Consider the following 6,299-nt stretch of genomic DNA (forward strand, 5'->3'; position numbering starts at 1 on the left):
CCTGGTACTCACTTTGTAGACCAGGCTGGCCTCGAACTCAGAAATCCGCCTGCCTCTGCCTCCCGAGTGCTGGGATTAAAGGCGTGCGCCATCACGCCCGGCCTGCTTTAGTTTCTTTTATAAATGTGGGTGACCTTGCATTTGGGGCATAGATGTTCAGAATTAAGACTTTCTCTTGGTGGATTTCCCCTTTGGTGAATATGAGGTGTTCTTCCTCATCATGCTTAATAACTTTTGGTTGAAAGTCTATTTTATTAGATATTAGGATGGCAACTTCAGCTTGTTTCTTGGGACCATTTGCTTGGAAGACTTTTTTTCAAGCTTTCAACTCTGAGGTCGTGTCTGTCTTTGTTAATGAAATGTGTTTCTTGTATGCAGCAAAATGCTGGATCCTGCTTGCATATCCAGTCTGTTAGCTTATGTCTTTTTATTGGGGAATTGAGTCTGTTGATATTGACAGATATTAAAGACTGATGATTTGTTGAGGCCAGCCTGCAGCTCTCATGTCCGGGTTCGAGCCTGGAAGGCATCTTGGAATCTGGAAGAAAAGAGGGAGCCTAGGCGGGTTGAGAAATAATGGAACCAAGACAACTAGTCTGCTCAAGGTTCAACTTTAATGTCGGCAAACATGCTTTATAAAGAAGAGGGGAGGCCCATTCCCAGTCATGCAAAGTTCCTTTGAAGTTGTCATATCAGCCTTGTAGTAGGAACCCAAATATCACAGTTTGGTGCTAACTCTGGAAGATCTTGGTTCAACCTCAGGCAGGTAGCAGGTAGCAGGTAGCAGGTAGCAGGTAGCAGGTAGCAGGTAGCAGGTAGCAGGTAGCAGGTAGCAGGTAGCAGGTAGCAGGTAGCAGNGTAGCAGGTAGCAGGTAGCAGGTAGCAGGTAGCAGGTAGCAGGTAGCAGGTAGCAGGTAGCAGGTAGCAGGTAGCAGGTAGCAGGTAGCAGGTAGTGGCATATCAAAGGAGAGGGATGAGAAGCAGCCCAGCAGGTGGCTCCGCCTAAGTGGTGGATGGTCTCAGCCAGCCTTGCTAGGCTGGAAGGAGGTAACAATGATTGTTGGTTCCTATTATGTTTGTTGTAGTAGGTGGCATTATAAGTATGTGATTCTCTCCTTTTGGTTTTGTTGTGAGATATCAACAACATCATTTTTTCCTTTGGTGTAGGGATTCTCATTGTGTTGAAGTTTTCCTTCTAGAATCCTCTGAATTGGAAGATTAAATATTGTTTAAATTTGGTTTTGTCATGGGATATTTTGGCTTCTCCATCTGTGGTACTTGAGAGTTTTGCAGGGTATAGTTGCCTGGGTTGGCATTTGTGTTCTCTTAGGCATTGTGTTCTGTATGACATCCTCCCAGGATCTTCTTTTAGGGTCTCTGTTAAGAAGTCTGGTGTAATTCTGATAAGTCTGCCTTCATATGTGACTCCACCTTTTCCCCTTGCAGCTTTTAATATTCTTTCTTTGTTTTGTGCATTTGGTGTCTTGATTATTATGTGATGAGAAGATTTTCTTTTCTGGTTCAATCTATTTGATGTTCTATAGACTTCTTGTACATTTATGGTCATCTCTTTAGGTTGGGGAGGTTTTCTTCTATAATTTTGTTAAAGACATTTTCAGGTCTTTTGAGCTGGGAATCTTCACTCTCTTCTATTCTTATTATTCTTAGGTTTGGTCTTTTCATTGTGTCCTGGATTTCCTGGATGTTTTGGGTTAGAAGCTTTTTTTTTCTGTTTTGAATTTTCTTTGATCATTGTGTCAATATCTTCTAAGGTATCTTCTATGTTTGCTATTCTCTCTTTTATCTCTTGTATTATGTTCTTGATGCTTGAATCTTTAGTTCCTGACCTCTTTCCTAGGTTTCCCATTTCCAGGGTTGCCTCCATTTCTGTTTTCTTTATTGTTTCTACTTCCATTTTTAGGTCTTGGACTGCTTTGTTCAATTCCTTCTTCACCTGTTTGATTGTGTTTTCCTGTATTTCTTTAAGGGATTGTGTGTGTGTGTGTATGTGTTTCCTCTTTAAGGGCTTCTACCTGTTTACCTATGTTTTCCTGTATTCCTTTCAGTGAGTTGTTTATATACTCCTTAAAGGACTCTATTATCTTCATGAGAGGATTTTAGTTTAGCATCCTGGTTTTAGGTGTGTTGGTGTATCCAGGACTTGCTGAGGTGGTAGAACTGGGTTCTGATGGTGTTAGAATATATTGGCTTTTGTTGTTTATGGTCTTGTGCTTGCCTCTCGCCATCTGGCTATCTCTGGTGTTAACTGGCCTGGCTCTCTCTGTCTGGAGCTACCTCCTGTGTGCCTTAGTTGCTGCAGGTCTCCTAGGAGGCCTGTGGCCCTGACTGTAGCAGACCTCCTGGGATGCCTTCAGACTGTGGGGTCTTTAGAGGAGTAGACATGCTGATAGTCTGCCCAAGTGGAAGGCACAGCCCCTTGGGTTTTTTGTTTGTTTGTTTTTAAACTAAAAACATTGCTGTCTAAAATCTTTTACACATCTCTCCTTACAGGTGCTTCAAAATATAATTGCTGGGGACTATGGAGCAGGTGGTGTGTACAACCTAGGAGAGCAGCTGTGGCAGGAAGGATAGGCGAACAGACTGATCACTGGGCCCACCATACAGAGGCCTGGTGACAGGCCTGGCCCTCATGCTAGCTCTCAAGCAGTGACAGATGCGTTTTCTGTCCCCCCCCTCCCCCAACATGGCAGCATGGCTAGTTTGAGTTTACAGACCTCCAGGGTAGCCCACCATTGTATTCATGGCCTCTGAAGACATTGCCAAACTGGCAGAGACCCTGGCCAAAACCCAGGTAGCCAGAGAACAGCTACATTTTAAGGGCAAGGGTCTCAAACTAAATATTGCAGAAGATGCTAAAGATGTGATTAAGGAGATTGAAGAGTTTGACAGCCTCGAAGCTCTATGATTGGAGGGCATGGAAGTGGCCAGAGACATCGCCAAGGCCTTAGAGAAGTCCGAGCTGAAGTGATGCCATGAGAGTGACATGTTCATCTGGTGGGCCTGGGATCCCACCTGCTCTGATCTCACTAGGAGAGGGACTCATCACTGCAGGAGCACAGCTGGTAGAACTCGACCTCAGTGAGAATGCATTTGGACCTGATGGAGTGTGAGGCTTTGAGGCCCTCCTCAAGAGCCCAGCCTGCTTCACCCTGTAGGAACTCAAGCTTAACATCTGTGGCACAGTCATCGGTGGTGGCAAGATTTTGGCAGCAGCTCTGACTGAGTGTCACCACAAGTTCAGTGCCCAAGGCAAGTCACTGGCCCTGAAAGCATTTGTGGCTGACCAAAATCTCCTGGAGAATTATGGAGCCACTGCTTTGGCAGAAGCTTTTGGGATTCTTGGGACTCTGGAAGAGGTCCATATGCCACAGAATGGAATTAACCACTCTGGTGTCACGGCCCTGGTTCAGGCATTTGCCATCAACCTCCTGTTGTGGGTCATCAACCTAAATGACAACACCTTCATTGAGAAGGGTGAGGTGGCCATGGCTGAGACCCTGAAGACTCTGGGACAAGTGGAGGCAATCAATTTTGGATACTATCTGGTGTGCTCTAAGGGCGCCATTGTCATCGCAGATGCTGTCCATGGGGGTCTGCCCAAGCTGAAGGAGCTGAACCTGTCATCTGTGAAATCAAGAGAGATGCCTAGTTGCTGAGGCTGTGGCTGGCAAGGCTGAGCTGGAGAAGCTGGACCTCAATGGCAAGGCCTTAGGAGAAAGAGGGCTGTGAACAACTTCAGGAGGTGCTGGACAGCTTTCCACCCTTCCCCTGGGCATCAATACCCTACAGTGAACCTGGGTTGGTCGAGCAGGGAGATGAAGATCTGCAATCCAGACAGGAAGTACATGCCCACAGACATCAAATCAACACAGTATCAATGGACCAATATGACACGGGAGACAAGACCCTCCCCTGCCTCTGGTCAAAATCCTATCCAATGGAGATGCTGGCTGTGCTCAGTCTATCCAGTCCCCAAGTCACTGGGGCAGGGTGAGGGACAAGAAGAAGCTGGCTTTAAATCTAGATTTTTGTACAGTGTCTGTAGCAGATTGTGTCAGGCAAAGGAGCAGGTTTCCAGTGAACCTTTGGGCTTTGTCACTAATGCCAAAAACAAGTGTGCCAGGGCCTTGGGGAAGTAGTCCTGCTTCACCACATGGTTCAATACCATGAGGGGCATGCAGGCTGGGAATGGCCTTGATCTTGTCTTCACTCTTGAGCAGACCCATGTGGATGAGCAGTGTGGTAAGGAAGGTGTTAGAATTGAAGGAGGAAGAGCTGCTGCCTTCTTCAGGAGGGCACTGATGGTACCAGCACTGCTGTCTTACTGAGGCTTTGCCCCAGAACACAGATGCCACCTTCAGGAAGGCTGAAACAACCTTCTCAGGGTCAGAGGGATCAGTCTGCACGGAGACCTTGTGCTTTGTCAGCCGCAGCCTCAGCAACAACTAGGGCAGCATTTCTCTTGATTTCACAAAAGGACAAGTTTAGCTCCTTCAGCTTGGGCAGGCCCTCACGGACAGCATCTGCGATGGCAACGGCGCCCTTAGAGCGCACCAGATAGTATCCAAAATTGATCACCTCCACTTGTCCCAGAGTCTTCAGGGTCTCAGCCATGGCCACCTCACCCTTCTCAATGAAGGTGTTGTCATTTAGGTTGATGACCCACAACAGGGGGTTGATGGCAAATGCCTGAGCCAGGCCGTGACACCAAGGTGGTTAATTCCATTCTGTGGCATATGGATCTCTTCCAGAGTCCCGAGAATCCCAAAAGGTGTTGTCATTTAGTTGATGACCCAGACACAGCAGCTTCTCTGGGGATGGGAATGACAGGAAGGTGGAGAGGTCTGTGGGAGACAGGGAGGACAGCATGGGATCTGGCTCCCCACTGTTAGGGTCCAGGATCTTTTTTGAGTGAGTAGCTGGCTCCTCTTCCTGACCCTCGCTGCTGTGGTGGCAGCTCCTCCTCTTCCTCCTCCTCTTCATCCTAATCATTATCCTCTTCTTCCTCATCTTCGCTTCCCCTGACTGGTCAACTTTTACAAAAAAAAAAAATCATTCTTTAAAACTATATGTGTTATTTGTGTGAGTGGTTTGCCCGCATGCATTTATGTGGACCACATGTGTGCAGTACCAGTAGAAAAAGAAGGCATTAGATCTCCTGGAACCAAAACCCCAGTGAGAGTCTCCGTGTGGATGCTAGGATTTGAACCTGAGTTCTCTGCAAGAGCATCAAGTTCTGAATCGTCTCTCCAGCCTGACCACTGATCAGTGTTTGAAATGTGTCTACTGTGACTGCTGCAGCTGTATGCAAGCTCCACTTTCCAGGGATTTCCCCGCTCCCTGCGGACTTTATTTAGTGACTCCTGCCCGTGCCCCCTTAGATGGCTTCCCATTCTCCCTACCCTGGGAACACTTTGCCACACATGGTTTTAGCCTCAGTGGGAACCAACCTATTTTAAACTGTCTACACTGTACAGACATTTTTAGAATCTTGTCAGGTTAGGAGGAAATAGTCTAGAACCACTGTTGCATATTTTCTATGGTGAGTCATATGACATGTTTAATTATGTCTGAATAAAGTTGGGTGTTCTTTTATGTCCCTTGCTGAGAGGAATGAAAACGGAGTTTCTACCACCTGTGTAACATGCTGACATTAAGTATTTGTTTCCCTGCTCTCTCCCTCCCTCTTTTAAAATCATCTTGTATGTGTGTGCCTGAACATTTGTGTATGTGAATGTGTGCATGCGTTTTTCACGGTGTGCATGGAGGTAGGGAACAACTTCGGGCATTGATTCTAATCTTCCACCTGCTTGACACAGGGCCTCTGCTGTTCGCCACTGGGCATGACAGACTAGCTGGCCGTGAGCCTCCAGAGAGTCTCCTGTGTCCGTCTCTCTGTAGAAACACTAGTGTTATAGACACTTGCTACTGAGTTCACCCAGCTTAGTATGGGCTGGAGGGGTTCAAGCCCAGTCTTCACACTTGTATGGCAAATGCTTATCCACCAAGCCATATCTTCAGCCCATTCAATCCTGTCTCTTGTACATATTCCATAACTGATATTTTCTCTATATGTTAGAAGTGGCCACAGCCCAACGTAGTGTTGATGAACTTGGGATGGATCTTCTACAGAGCCTGCAATTTATTGGGTCTGCACCATTAAGGACTTACGTAGGGTACACAAGTACTTCCTGGTCCCCACCATACAGCTTTTGGCATGACAGAGACATCTGTCACTTTGCCATAATAGGGTTGATGCTCCTATCAGATAGGTCATA

At 46.7% G+C, this 6,299-nt stretch overlaps 1 pseudogene; it reads left to right on the forward strand.

Annotated features, from left to right (window-relative positions):
• The first annotated feature begins 2,746 nt into the window (after positions 1-2,746).
• On the forward strand, positions 2,747-4,015 carry LOC110283908 (annotated as a pseudogene).
• Positions 4,016-6,299: the final 2,284 nt, after the last annotated feature.

The sequence above is a fragment of the Mus caroli genome, chromosome 17 (assembly GCF_900094665.2).
Source record: "Mus caroli chromosome 17, CAROLI_EIJ_v1.1, whole genome shotgun sequence".
NCBI lineage: Eukaryota > Metazoa > Chordata > Mammalia > Rodentia > Muridae > Mus > Mus caroli.